At 45.4% G+C, this 16,002-nt stretch overlaps 1 protein-coding gene across 2 annotated transcripts in view; it reads left to right on the forward strand.

Annotated features, from left to right (window-relative positions):
- The window catches only part of LOC135391897 (ras-related protein Rap-1A-like), a 274,681-nt gene that overhangs the window by 64,667 nt on the left and 194,012 nt on the right, over nucleotides 1–16,002 (forward strand). Inside the window, exon 1 of one of the 2 annotated variants that reach the window (XM_064622430.1) lies at nucleotides 828–1,212. The exons of the other annotated variant lie outside the window; for it this stretch is intronic. The gene's annotated coding sequence lies outside the window, so the exon portion shown is untranslated. Of the gene's footprint in view, nucleotides 1–827; nucleotides 1,213–16,002 lie in introns of those variants that run through there. 2 annotated transcript variants of the gene reach the window in all.

Below are 16,002 nucleotides of genomic sequence, written 5' to 3' on the forward strand. Positions count from 1 at the left end.
TGCGGGAAAATTTAAAGTTCCTGAAGTATAGGGGCTTTTACAAAATTCGGTAGACAGCATTACCTATGGGGGGGATTTGACCCCGCGGCCTTTGACATGGTTCTCCGGTCACCACTACCGAATATATGCCGGTGACTGTTGAAACTTATAATGCGTTATGTGCGTTATATGCGTGCGTTATGTGTGTGTACCTTGAGCATACCTACTCAACTACTCTACTCTATTCTACTCTACTCTATTCTACTCTACTCTACTTTGTACTTTCACACTGTGACATGGTATAACCTACATATAACTGATGAAATTTAGATGTATATAGTGTGCATAGTTGTATAGTAGTTATATAGTTGCATAGTGTGTGTATATATTGCCTGTGTTTTGCGTGCCGATAGTCCTTTAGTGTAGCCATCAAATTACTGTGTGCTGAGGACCGCTTGTGTATTTCGTTCATAATAAATTTTCCCTTAACAACAACCTACTCAAAATACACTATTTTAAATACTTTACCTGGCACACACACCGAATTCCAACCCCGTTTTGAAGTAGTCCACGCACTTCAAGGTCTAAAAAGACCGTACTCGGAAAAGACGCTGCTCAGCCTTTTTTTTTTCCTGACCTCAGACAAATCTCGCTTCGGCACGCGACCCGCAACACCCACGACAACAACCAACCCAGCGTCCTATCTGTTACATCAGAGCACTTCATCAAATCAGGCAACCATCATCAAGCACGCAGCACGCTCCGAAGCTTGAGCCGCTCCACGTGATTCCTCTCCTCCAATCAGAGTTTCCTCCCCCCTCGCTCGGCGTGCGCACTCTCAATCCGGCACAGTTGATCCAAACAACGGCGCGAGCTCCTTTCGGAGTCCGTCAGTCTTGTCGATGGCGTTTGTCGGGAGCGGATGAGCTCCAAGTCGACGGCACTCTGTCCTCGCGCAATTTTGCACACTGTCGGACCACCGGTTGGGATGTCCTCGTAATAACTGCTGAACCGTCGCGGCGAAATTTTCCGAGTTGTTGGTGCACTTTCTCGACGTGGTAGTAGTGACCAAGCCCGGATGTGATTGAACGTCGTCTGGACGTCGTCGGGATGAATCTGCGGGATGTGACAGGTTTTCTTGACATTGTGGAAAGTGTTCGTGCGAAGTTTTGGGAAAGAAACGAGTTGTGAAAAGGGCGAGCCAAAGTGTCAACAAACTTTTCGTTTTGAAAGGTAAGTTTGGATGTTTCGCTCTCTGTGGTCGGTGGAGATTAAACGTTATGTGGTGCTGTGCTCCAAGATAGCTATGCGCAAGTTGCGGTAAGAATATAGTTGGCAGTTAGAACTATAGATAACAGCGATATTGCGCTCAAAAGCAGTCGATGTTTGCCCTTGTCTCGAAGTATCACAACGGGAACGTTGGTCAACGTCACTGTCAACTTACAAATCGAGGGAATGGGAGGTTCTTTGTACATCGTTAGAACTGTGATTAATCATTAATAATCAAAAGCATTCATAATATAGAAAGAATGATAATCGCGATGCAATTATTAGGTTTATATAGTACCATGAACACAATCATGAGTGAGGTGTTGGATATCTCAAACGGATGTCCACCACATGCCTCATTTCAAGTCCGTGTTGCGTCAGCGTCATATGCACCGCGATAAGTGTGCACCGAGAATAATTAGTTTATTGCCTATTCAGCTGAACAGTTAAATGTGTAACCTTTAACTGGTTCGAAGCCGCTGCTGATTTGGCGCTGGCAGAGTGACTTGTAGTTTTCTACCTTGAACCGTACAATGACGTGTCACACAAAATAATTTTTCACTTATTATTTCATCATTCAGGCGTGGGGGGCACTGACAAAAAGCGATAAAATTGTGCTGTAAAGTAGAGTTGTAAAGTAGATAATGCCGTACACGTGCCATCCGTCGTGCATTCAGCTACTTTAATGTACGTGGAAATTTTCTATGAATAGTTCCTGACTCTTCGGTGAATACATGCGTTGTGCGCATCAGCCTTCGGTTTTAGTACCAACGTACGGGTATCCGTCGGCGCCGCGACGTAACGAGGAAATTGAACGTGGAGCAGCTGTCTGGCAACGGTACAGGTGGCTCTATACTTAAAACAAGCACTGATTGCACTGGGTAGTCAAGCTGTTGGAAATGCGTCTGGGATAAAGGCATTACTTCGGTTTTCCCAGAGTTAGGGGTCGGGTGATGCCATCATAAGATAACGGCGGCGCGAGGAAGGAATTGGGTAGTCTGCGGTTAGGGGACGCGGGATGAGAAAAGGAACGCGTGATTGCAATTGCGGGAGATGGCAGAAATAATAGGTAATGCGAGGGTAGGGAACGAACGTTGCACAGTGTTGCCTTCCGGTTTGTTCGTTATCACGCTAACAAGGTATTGCCCGCGGTCATCTTGGTAGGGTCGTCTTGCTGAGCGGTACCTTGACCGTACCTGTTTGTTTTTAATCAATGAATTTTAGTATATCGTGCGCTATCCCTCACGTACGCAAAGGCGACAACGTACGTTAAACTAAAACTCGCTATTATCTCGTGTTAGCGCCGGGAAGCAACTATATGGCTACGAGGTGGCGTACAGAAGAGAATAGGGAGGAGAGCGGGACGGAGGGGGTTAGTATGCGCCTTGGGCCGACTTCAGGGGGACTGCACCGACGTCCGTCTGAAAGTCTGCCAGAAAAGCTCTGGCAGCCCAGCTGGTGGCAGGATTCGAACCCACCACCTATTAGTCTTGAGGGTGACCTTGGAGCTGCGACAGACGAGCGGATGCTCTTATCCACTGAATCATGCCGCTGGTAGACCTTACCTTTGGCACTCTTGCACCACGAGGATGATTTATGTAAAGGCGATTTAATGATGTAAAGGTGCGCACTATGGAATAGCCTCGAATGGCAGTGGAGTAGCATTAGTTGATTCAATACATATATGCTGAAGACGAAATCGTCATGTCTTATCACATACCGCGCGATAACTAAGGCTTCCATGACTTCTGTGCGTGCTGCTTATCTTTAAACCTGATAGTGCTCTCACCTGCTGGGTCACTTAGCTAACGGGGAAGCTGTACATAGCCGTGAACCTTTGCCAGACTAGGACTTCATTGCGTCACTTAAAAGCTGCAGAAAAGACATATCCAGCCCTGTGTCCTAGTCACTTCGAGCTGTATCCCCGCACGTTTATCGAAATAAAGGGGGCGAGAGTCTTGAGGGACGGGATCTCCCGCGACCACAGAACACACGATCCTGTCAAGGGCACGGCACACCCTACCTTCCTGCAGTCAACATCGACGGAGCGAGGCAATTCAGATGAACTTGGCACAGTCGGCACGTCACCCTGTATCACTTCAAGAGTCCGAATTGCTCTCCTGTATTATTTGTTGTTTTCGGCTACTACATTTTCCAGTGTCTGGCGAAATTGGAGAATCTGGGAATGACAGTTTCCGATGTGAAGTTGGTATGAAGTTGGTATCCGTTTACATGCTAATATAAGTAATACCCGATCACAAGGGCAGCCGACGTTGTTGTAGTAGAATCTCATGCACGTATTGAGGACACCGTGTAACATGGCACGTGGCCTTCCACATCGTTTTTTACCTCTGGCTTCCTAATAGCCGTGCAGTGTCCCCTCCCCTCTCCACCCCAGTCCATAGCCGCAGAACAATTTACTCCCAGAATTTACACCTGTGCATCTTCCGCCTCATTAGCTACTCACACGGGTCTGCGGTAATTTCACCAAGCCCTTTCACCATCACCACCACCACCACCATCTTCGGTCGCATAAATTATCCGCACTTCCAAGCTCTGCAGAAAAATTGTAACTGAAGAAAGAAAGGAAGAAAAGGTAGAAAGGGGGGGGGGGAAAGAAAGAAGTAGGAAAGGTGAAAAGTGAGTTAGAAAAAGAAAAATCTAAATTCTGCAAGAAAACGTTTCCTCTCTTCTCGTTTGTTACTCAACCGTATGAACTTCCGAAACCCCAGCCGTCCGGCGCCCCCACTGAGGAAAGCACTTGGGGCGGCCGCCCCTCTGGCGTCCCCATCGGAATGGCTCTGCTTAAGATGGCCACTGTTGTCGTCGCTCACGACAATAATTGTCTGGCGACGTAAAGTCAGAAATTATCACTATTACGATCGCCATGATGAATAGACGATTTTTAAAAGATGCGCCCCCCCCCCCTCAAGCGCGCGACGCAAAGCAGCATGGGGACTTTGATAGACACTGCTCTGTCGTCTGCTTCGGTTATGGTTTACCCCTGCTGACGCTGCTGCTGCGCACACCGGAAATGTTGTTGTTCTTCTTCTACATCCGCCTCTAGCCGTCTCATAATGCTGTAAGACGCTTTAAGTTCCGATGACCCCAAAAGTGCCCGAGGTAGCGCTTGCTTTTCTATTGCTTTCAATAGACTTCTCCCTGCTTGTAACTAAATGACGTCATAGTGTTCGACAGAGCCAGCAATTTGGTAGAGTTGAACTACACTCGAAGCTACGAAAGGGACGGGATCTTCGGTCCTACTTTTCTTCCAGTTAGGAGACAGCGAACAAGTGCCCACTCGTGGAACCCAGCCCTCCCCCTTCCGATTTGTTTCGGTTTCAGTCTGTCTACTCACGTCATGATGACGTTTCTCGGCTAGAGATCTACTGCATCTCGGCAGTGGATGTTATTCCACGAAGAAACCCTTTATGCCCAGGTACAGGTGGCGCTTGCTTTGCCACAGGTGGAGCTTTATTTTTAAAGCGTCATGCGGGCAAGCTTACGTTTGTCCCATCCTATACAGTTTGCAATACGAGCTTGTAAGGGGTTGGAGTTGCCGCGGTGACCTTTTCAGGGACTGAAGCACAATACGGTTGTGCCGCATATGTAGACCGGCCGCGATTATGTGATTCGGAACAGCGCAGCGTTGCAATCTATTTGTCCAGGTGTCGCCAGCGGATTTAATTATCCCCGAGGGCCCTCAAAAGGAAGGTTCGCTGTGGCAGAACGGATTCAATAACCTTTGGTTCGCGAGAGAGTTTATGAACTGGAACTGGATCTGGGTCACAGGGAAATCGAATGCCGCGGAGAGGGACGGATTCTTAGAGGTATTCCTCGTGTAAACGAGGATATTTAATTAATGCGTGCACTGTGGCTATGCACTGGACCCCATGCAGGATATCGGCGTTTTGGTTAGTAGTAGTACGTTATCCGTGCTGCGTTACAATATAACTGTTGCTGTGCTAGGGGGATGGGGATTTATTGGCGGAAAAAGGTGAAAGGTAAAGGTAAAAGGGAAATGGCTGGTGCTAGAATTCTCTGATGTGCGGGTTGTTTTCGGTTTCACATGCACACTGAGAGATAGATGATGACGATGACATGGCGTGTTTCACCGCGGGGGAGTAGAACCGCGTATCCCGTTACATGTGAAACATTCGGATGTGACGATGAAGTTTGCAATGAGGTAAGTACAAGTCGAAGTACGAGTACAATATTGTCACCGACCACATGTAGACGTGATCTCATTCCATCCCGTTTCCCAGTTGTCCCAGTAACCGCCTTGGGTGTAACACTCTTCACAGGTGACTTAATTGGAATCTATCCGGCCTTGCCCGGCGAGGCGCGTTTAGGGAGCACGGATAATGACCAATCGATGAGATGACCTTGCCTCTGGCTCCGTAACCGTTTTCTGCTCTATACGGATTAATTAGAAGTTCGCAAAGGGCTGCAATTTAGTCAGTTCCTTAGTCCTGTGAGAGGAGGCCCTAGGTGGGTGGGAGGGGAAGGTTGATTGATAGAGGACAGGGGAGAAGGTCGTACGGGATAACGCCTAGATTTACCTTTAGAGGAGGCGTTTGCGTTGTTTGACAGAAGAGCGCTGCGACTTGGCGATATTGCTCAGGTACGTTGTCTTTTGGGGAGGTACCTTTTGAACTGCTTCCCAAGGGACTTCGTCGTAAGGTGAGGTACCTTTTTAGACGGGCAAAATGACGCCGCCGTAAATCCGAGAAATAAACAATTTGGTGTCACCACCGTTATCGTGATCGTTCTTTCGTCGATTCGGTGAAAACAGCTGCTTTAATTCGTGTGGTGTTATGTACGGTTGGAGCAATTACAGTGTAGCCCGGGATTGATTGATTGATTGATTGATTCCGAGTGTAGCCAGGGATTGGATTCTTTTTGTTGTTGATTGGATTGGATTTGGTGCGGAAAATATATATAGATATTTGTGCCAAAGACCTTTAGGAGGGGCCTGTATTGTAACGCTGGTATTGCAAAGCGTTTCCTGTTTGCAGGTTTGAGCCTTCGTTTTGTGTGGTTTTTCTATTGTTACCTGTAGCTTAGGCTTTCGTCCATAGGGAGTCGAAGAAGGAATACAAAATGCCACCTAGGTTATTTCGACAAGGAATGCAGAATACCGTATTTGAATAAACACAATCGCTTTGCCCCTCAACATTGATGCAGCATTGCGCTTTACGGTCTGACACGTTGGTATACAGTGTGAAGAGAGGTTGGGTGATGGTTATACAGTCGTCTCAGATTAACATCGTAAAAATGGGTAAGAGAGATTAAATGTCATCCCCTGGAAATCCGAAAGAAAAGAAGAAAAAAATAACAGGAACCTTCGGTTATGATGAAGGAACGAATAACCGAGGGACACGGGACACGAAGACAAGCACAAGAGTTCTTCGTGTCCCGTCCTGTCTTTGTGTCCCGTGTCTCTCGGTTATTCGTTCCTTCATCATGCACCAGTTAGTCTGCGCCCTATCCCTTTTATCGACCTTCGGTTATCTTTCGTAAAGTGCTCGGGATGTGCGGATCACGAATAATTTCCGTAAGATAGAGATTATATAAGATAAGATATGATATTTGCATCTGTGCCGTCCCATCACGTGTTACCACTTGTGTGAACGCCAGTAGCTCTTTTAACAATACGTGTCGTGTCGCCTTTTCTTTTTCCAATCAATCAATCAATCAATCAATCGTTGCAGCGTTGGTGACTGATGCGCGAAAAACCTGGAATTGCGAAGTTTCCCCTTTCCCCTCCTTCTCGAGAAGGTGGATAATGCGTATTGCTTCACTCATGAGCGTTGCCAGAATTTTTTCCACGGGGGGCAAGATTGCAAACCCCCACCCCCCTACCACATCTTTTTCTGGAAGCGGACGTTGCGCACTGCGTGGGTGTTCAGAGGTTCTTATTATTACATCTGAGAATAATCATTCATCAATGGGGGGCACTGGCCCCCCTTGTCCGGCCCTCTCGGTATACGATTGGTAAGAGGAAGGCGTTTTTCTACGTTTTTGTTTTTTATGCCGTGTTAGCACCGCGAGGCAAATGTGGCTTGGGAAGGCGTTTGCGAAAGAAAATCCCCCTTTTTTTTTAGAAATGCTCTCGTCGCATTCAACGTGCTGAAGAGTGCTCTGGAAACACTGTGCACTGGAGTGCTGTGGCTTTCACGCAGATATTTGCAAAATACCGAATAGCAAAGCATTGATCGAAGTATACAATTCGTGACAGTTTGTATCATATTAAGTCTGAGGCCGTGCGCGTAACTTTCTTCTTGCACGTATGTCTTTTAAGACCACAATTTTTTCTTTTGTCACGAATTTTTACGAACTTCATAGTTCATGGTGCATTATCATTTTTACTTCGCGACCGTACCTCTGCAAAGACTGACTCAAGCGCATGCTTACTCATGCTCGTTCATGCTCACAAATGGTTATGAATGTGCTGTAGTAACATGAGTGGGGAAACGAAGAGCTTGCGAGAATGAGTGAGCATTAATCGGCAACCCAAGAGCTAAGCGGGAGGTGACCGAGCATAGAGTGAGCCATTGGGGAGGCGAATGGGGAGTGGATGCGGCGCATGACTGAGCAGACGAGGCGCTGAGCAAGAGATGAGTGAACACGAGTGAGGACAAGCGAGTGAGCATAAGAGGAGGAGTCAGAATTGCCGATATGTGTTCGTAGCGGCGTGAAAGCGATAAACGTTCATCGGCGATGTTCTCCGTTCTTCGTATTGTGTGTTCAGAAACCGGGCGTTACCGAGACTGCTTCCTAGAGATTCGTTTGAAAAACCAGCAAAAGCATCCATCCATTTATTGCGAAGATGGGATGACATATTGCCTCTGCCTTTTTCAGAGCGCGAACAATGTACGTGTCATTTTCTTGTTGCGGGTTTCGACAGGTGTAAAAGCCGATCTGATGATCTATTTGTTTCTGCTTCTGGTTTATTCCGTCGTTAAACGCAAGGTTACGTGTCATGCGGCGGCAAAAATCCCCGTGACTAGGGCACAACCCTTCTATATAACTTGTCAATGATAGCTATTACGAAACATGGTCACAAAAAAAAAAAAGGGGGGGGGATAAACACACGCATTCACATTGAAACTGTATAACGATCGAAAGTATTAGCTGAAAGCTTGCAACGGGCACTATGCTAATTACACAATTCACTCCGCGATTCACGAGCACACACCTCATACAAATAGTTTTTTTTTGTTTTAGTTCATTCACGAGCACACACCTCATACGAATAGTTTTTCTTTTTGGTTTAGTTGATTCACGAGCACACACCTCATACGAATAGTTTTTTTTTGTTTTAGTTGATTCACGAGCACACACCTCATACGAATAGTTTTTTTTTGTTTTAGTTGATTCACGAGCACACACCTCATACGAATAGCTTTTTTTTTTGTTTTAGTTGATTCACGAGCACACACCTCATACGAATAGTTTTTCTTTTTGGTTTAGTTGATTCACGAGCACACACCTCATACGAATAGCTTTTTTTTTGTTTTAGTTGATTCACGAGCACACACCTCATACGAATAGTTTTTCTTTTTGGTTTAGTTGATTCACGAGCACACACCTCATACGAATAGTTTTTTTTGTTTTAGTTGATTCACGAGCACACACCTCATACGAATAGTTTTTTTTTGTTTTAGTTGATTCACGAGCACACACCTCATACGAATAGTTTTTTTTGTTTTAGTTGATTCACGAGCACACACCTCATACGAATAGCTTTTTTTTTGTTTTAGTTGATTCACGAGCACACACCTCATACGAATAGCTTTTTTTTTGTTTTAGTTGATTCACGAGCACACACCTCATACGAATAGTTTTTCTTTTTGGTTTAGTTGATTCACGAGCACACACCTCATACGAATAGCTTTTTTTGTTTTAGTTGATTCACGAGCACACACCTCATACGAATAGTTTTTCTTTTTGGTTTAGTTGATTCACGAGCACACACCTCATACGAATAGTTTTTTTTTGTTTTAGTTGATTCACGAGCACACACCTCATACGAATAGTTTTTCTTTTTGGTTTAGTTGATTCACGAGCACACACCTCATACGAATAGCTTTTTTTTGTTTTAGTTGATTCACGAGCACACACCTCATACGAATAGTTTTTCTTTTTGGTTTAGTTGATTCACGAGCACACACCTCATACGAATAGTTTTTTTTTGTTTTAGTTGATTCACGAGCACACACCTCATACGAATAGTTTTTTTTGTTTTAGTTGATTCACGAGCACACACCTCATACGAATAGCTTTTTTTTTGTTTTAGTTGATTCACGAGCACACACCTCATACGAATAGCTTTTTTTTTGTTTTAGTTGATTCACGAGCACACACCTCATACGAATAGCTTTTTTTTTGTTTTAGTTGATTCACGAGCACACACCTCATACGAATAGTTTTTCTTTTTGGTTTAGTTGATTCACGAGCACACACCTCATACGAATAGTTTTTTTTTGTTTTAGTTGATTCACGAGCACACACCTCATACGAATAGTTTTTTTTGTTTTAGTTGATTCACGAGCACACACCTCATACGAATAGCTTTTTTTTTGTTTTAGTTGATTCACGAGCACACACCTCATACGAATAGCTTTTTTTTTGTTTTAGTTGATTCACGAGCACACACCTCATACGAATAGTTTTTCTTTTTGGTTTAGTTGATTCACGAGCACACACCTCATACGAATAGCTTTTTTTTTGTTTTAGTTGATTCACGAGCACACACCTCATACGAATAGTTTTTTTTGTTTTAGTTGATTCACGAGCACACACCTCATACGAATAGCTTTTTTTTGTTTTAGTTGATTCACGAGCACACACCTCATACGAATAGCTTTTTTTTTGTTTTAGTTGATTCACGAGCACACACCTCATACGAATAGCTTTTTTTTTGTTTTAGTTGATTCACGAGCACACACCTCATACGAATAGTTTTTCTTTTTGGTTTAGTTGATTCACGAGCACACACCTCATACGAATAGTTTTTTTTGTTTTAGTTGATTCACGAGCACACACCTCATACGAATAGTTTTTTTTGTTTTAGTTGATTCACGAGCACACACCTCATACGAATAGCTTTTTTTTTGTTTTAGTTGATTCACGAGCACACACCTCATACGAATAGCTTTTTTTTTGTTTTAGTTGATTCACGAGCACACACCTCATACGAATAGTTTTTCTTTTTGGTTTAGTTGATTCACGAGCACACACCTCATACGAATAGCTTTTTTTTGTTTTAGTTGATTCACGAGCACACACCTCATACGAATAGTTTTTCTTTTTGGTTTAGTTGATTCACGAGCACACACCTCATACGAATAGCTTTTTTTTGTTTTAGTTGATTCACGAGCACACACCTCATACGAATAGTTTTTCTTTTTGGTTTAGTTGATTCACGAGCACACACCTCATACGAATAGTTTTTTTTGTTTTAGTTGATTCACGAGCACACACCTCATACGAATAGTTTTTCTTTTTGGTTTAGTTGATTCACGAGCACACACCTCATACGAATAGTTTTTTTTTGTTTTAGTTGATTCACGAGCACACACCTCATACGAATAGTTTTTCTTTTTGGTTTAGTTGATTCACGAGCACACACCTCATACGAATAGTTTTTCTTTTTGGTTTAGTTGATTCACGAGCACACACCTCATACGAATAGTTTTTTTTTGTTTTAGTTGATTCACGAGCACACACCTCATACGAATAGTTTTTCTTTTTGGTTTAGTTGATTCACGAGCACACACCTCATACGAATAGTTTTTTTTTGTTTTAGTTGATTCACGAGCACACACCTCATACGAATAGTTTTTCTTTTTGGTTTAGTTGATTCACGAGCACACACCTCATACGAATAGTTTTTTTTTTGTTTTAGTTGATTCACGAGCACACACCTCATACGAATAGCTTTTTTTTTTGTTTTCGTTAAGTGTTAGCGCCACGAAGCAACTGTGGCTATGAGCGGCGTACAGTTGCGGACAGATGATGGAGAGAGGACAGTAAGAAGGAGTGGGAGACAGGGGGGTTAGTATGCGTCCTGGGCAGACTTCAGGGGGGGGTTGAACTGTGCCGACATTCGTCTGGAAAGTCTTCGTAAAACCTAGAGAAAACCTCGGAGAGCACAGTCGGTGGTATAGGATCGTATGAATAGTGTCTTTAACGAAGACACGAAGACCCAATCACACAGTCGCCTGCTGAGTGGCAAGGCTATTTATTGCGTGTGGGAAACTACAAGTTAGCGACTGGCGTGCGTAATCAGTTCCAAATTTAGGAATCTTCCATCTTGCGGTGTGGCACGCACGCTCGACATATTGGTGCGTCATAGAGAGTTTTAGCATATCGTACGCTAGCGCCTTTGCGTACGCAAGGAATATAGCGTTGGTGGTTCTGCGCATGCGCAGAGCCTATAGATAGCTTTGCGCATTACGCAGAACTACCACGCTATCCCGTTTACGTACGCAAAGGCGACAGCGCACGATACACTAAAACACACTATCGGTAGGAAGAACGGGAACGGAAACTAAATACACTTCGAGGCCTACGTGGTCTTAAAAGGAAACGATGCTTGCGGACTCTAATCGACGAGCGGTTGTCGCGAACTATTTTGTCGATGCTGCTTTGCTGGAACGGAAAAGCACGTATTCGGCACTTCGCTCGTATGCGCAATTATGCGGAGCCCGGTTTAATGTCTCGTGGGAGCACAGCTAAGCCGAAGGAAAGAACCTGCGTTCAGGAGTTATTCGCCCGAGTGAGTTTCGGTTAGACATCCTGGGATAAAATAGGCATACTCATTTGCGCAGGGGGAACGTCTTTGATGTCTCCTACTCTGGAATGAAGATATTTCGGTCTACGGAGGGGGGGGGGGGGTGAGCTTATCACTATCAATTAAGAACTGTGCAATACGGTAGGATCAATAGAACGGAGCTAATGTGTTTATCAGGGATGAAAGAGAGTGGGGTTTGTCGTTGAGACCGGTTATTGAATGTACTGCTTCGCAAGCAGCACAATGTACTGAAAGTCGAGTGCGATAGGGGTGGTCGGGATTTGTCTTATCCATGTTCTTTAGTTTGACGAGTATGTACAAGGTCTGCCACCTACCCGCCTACCCCTATTGCACTCGACTTTCAGTACATTGTGCTGCTTGGGTTGGGTTGGGACACGGTTGTCTGAGGCCAGCACGCTGTGGTTTATCCTATCTGAAATCTCCAGGGGTCACAAGGTCATTTATCTCGAGTAATAAAAACACGCGCCATATGGGCTTTCTTTAAATACAATATTGCTTGGAACAAGATTTCTGAGGGCAACCACGGAAATATGGACTGCAGAACTACTGACAAGGGATTCCAGAAAACCGTGTCGAAAGCAGTACGTACACGATTGTTTCCGTTTTTCTTGTGGATGAGACGGACGCGATAATTCGTTTTATCCGTCACCTGCACAGTTCGCATACTACAATCCCCATGCCTCCCACTTTTTCCTACTGCCTGCAGCACGCGTCTGTGCATCGCAAATAGCCACCGTTGCTTCGCGGTGCGGGCGTGGAATTAACCAAACAAGAAGCAACAACAGTAATTATAATTTGGTGATAATGAGCGGAGCAAAAAAAAGAAAAAAAAAGAAAATGGGGCAACATATACGACCGAGAAACTCAGGTCGTTTTCAGATTTCGATCACCTAACCACACCTGCTGGCTTCCAACGTGAGGTGGAGAGCGGAGATCTTATCTATAGCAGACACTTATGATGGGTCGTTATAACAACCACCCCGCTGGTTACCGTGATGTCTATCTGCCGTTTGCACAACGTAGGAGAAAAATTTCCTTTCATTTTCTCCGTTATCAAAGGATATATGTCTACGATCCTAATCCCGACTCGCCTTTCAAAATCTCCGCATTTAAAGACGTTTTCTCCGCAGCAGCTTTCCAACGAAGATTGGTCTACCGCTTCCAATATCCACTATACGACGTTCCTTTCACCGATTCAAATCTCCTTTCAAAAGCGCCCTTACGATAGGCGGTGAGCGATGAGACCACCCGGGGCGTGGAACCCATCGATCTCCCCTTATACTACCTTCTCTTCCGAGAGTCTCCAAAAATCAATTAGGGAGGGCCAGTTAATTATTGCCGATGCCCTCGTTTTGTGCCGTTCGGGTTAAATGTCCAACCGCGCGCAATTTCTGTCGCCTTTTTCCGGCGACAAACGACCTATAGGGCTCCTAAAGGGTCCTTAAAAGTTTCTTATTTCAACGGGGTAATAGTCGTGCTGAGAGCTGCGACATTGTGTCTCTGCGCAAAAGAAGAGACGAACAGAAGGGAGGCCACGGTCCAAGTCGGCTAGCATGTCGTCGTGGTTTAGGTACAATGAGGCTTGTGCACGTGACGTCACGCGCAGCCTTTGCACGCACGGGACAAAAAATGACATTAGTGTGTGATGTCCGTCGGGTTGCACGAGCTCGCGTGGCTCAGTGGCTAGCATGCTGGCCATGTCACGTCGAGACTGGGAGGTTCCCGGGTTCGAATCCCGGTGCCGACTGTGCTCCCTGGGGTTTTCCTGGGTTTTCCTCAGACGCTTTCAGACATATGTCGGCCCAGTTCCCTTAGAAGTCGGCCCAGGACGCACATTCCCCCAGGGCGTCAGTCGTGACGTTGCCCACCTCTGTGAGGTCGACAACGGCGAGCCCTATCATCACCACCACCACCACCACCACCACCGTCGGGTTCCGAATGCCATTTCTCACGATAGTCGTGTAGACGTCACATTGAAATAACATTAGACGGGATGACGTCGAAGCAGGTCTCCCACTATGCGTAAGAGATGGGGTACTTGAAGAGCGTAAACGAGTTCAAAGAGAGTGAAAATACCCATAATCACCCACAAAATGAGAAAATTTGCTTTATTTCCTAATCGATGGTCTGTGCTGATCCCAAGCAGCACAACATCTTGGCCCAATATTGGACCAATACCGGCCATACTGGCCCGATATTGGTCTAATCTTAGTCCAATATTGAACCAATTTTGGCAATACTGGCCCGATATTGGTCTAATCTTGGTCCAATATTGGACCAATGTTGGCAATACTGGCCCGATATTGGTCTAATCTTGGTCCAATATTGGACCAATGTTGGCAATACTGGCCCAATATTGGTCTAAACTTGGTCCAATATTGAACCGACATTGCGAATACTGGTCCAATATTGGGCCAAGATGTTGTGCTGCTTGGGGTCAGGACGTTGTTTCTTACTCAGGTAGATACTACAAGGTAGACATAACTACATTAAGACACTCACCATCGGACAAACCTAGGGAGAGCAGTAAACATGCACGACCACCCGACCGTTCTTCAGAGAAATATAACGGGCAGACCAACGGTGCGAGAACTTTACTTCACCTATAGCCCCACCAACTGTGCCTCTAAGTGCACCACAATATACTTGTGTAACGACCAGATAAGAGGGAACGACACACGTATGCTGCGACTTTGGGTGACGGCCCTGCACCTGTTGCGCCACAATTGTACTATGTCGGATGTAACTGTTGTCATCTTGCCAAAAGCAATCGTTGACGTAAGCTCTTGATCACCCAGTCGCCCCAGGACACACGCTAACCCTCCTGTCCTCCTCCTTACTCCTTCCTGCTGTCCTCTCTCCATCTGTCCACGTCTATACACCTCTCGTGGCCACAGTTGCTTCGCTAACATAAAACAAGATACCATAATCAGCTTTATTTTTCGATACGCCTCGCATCACTCATACCACACGCATGCCCTGATTCGCTATGCAGCTTTTAAGCTACCGAGGAAACCATACAAAAAAAGCCACGCTGGACGACCCGGATACAGCCGGAAGTGACGCAAGGAGCAGGAAGCTTGGTTGGCGAGACCTCATTTTAAACGTTGGATCGAAAAAGACCGTCGGAGGCGGCGTGGGCCAGCTTTGAAATTGAACTTCCAATATGATGACAGACGGTCGGACTGCACATTCTGCTGGACGACTATATCCTGTCTGCGTCGGAGTTATTTATAGCTATAGGCTATACGTTGTCGGCGAATGTCTGTGTTGCAGCCATTTTTTTTAGCCTTCCGTAGATTGTATTTCGAGCTTGTTTGGCTAAATTGTGATGGGTATACTGCAAAATGCAGTGAATATACTCGGAATGCTATTCTATAATCTTATCATCAAGCGTCCTTAAAGACACTACAAAGAATGAATGTTATGGGAAGCGGCTCAGGACTAAAGGGCCGCCGGTATTCCGAATAACATCGAACTTTGAGCTTGTTGGTATAGTATGATTAAAAAAACAGAGAACATGATGTATTCGAAAACGCACTAGGTGAACACATGCTCCACAAGCACCCGTGTACGTCTCGTCCCTCGCGTATATGTGTGATTGTGAAATATAGTGCGCGCTTTCGAATGCATCATGGTGTTTCGTTCTTCTTCGCATCGTGCCTTCATTGCCATGGCATTGAAAGGGCTAACGCGTTATATAGGATGGGAATAGAGTCACTAAATAGGGGTACAGAGTACGGCATTCCTTTTCCGTGACAGAGCCGCCGTTCGGTGTCCGCGATTGGGCCGTTCGTGTCACGTGGTTTCTCCTTCCAAGAGCCCGCCGTCCATGTTGAGTCACATCCCCGCAAAACTGATTTCCTGGGTTGCGAGCTGGCTCGACTGCGCGTTGTTCGCCACGGGAGAAGGGGGAGATTTTCGTCCCGTTG

This window comes from Ornithodoros turicata, chromosome 4 (assembly GCF_037126465.1).
Source record: "Ornithodoros turicata isolate Travis chromosome 4, ASM3712646v1, whole genome shotgun sequence".
Lineage (NCBI taxonomy): Eukaryota > Metazoa > Arthropoda > Arachnida > Ixodida > Argasidae > Ornithodoros > Ornithodoros turicata.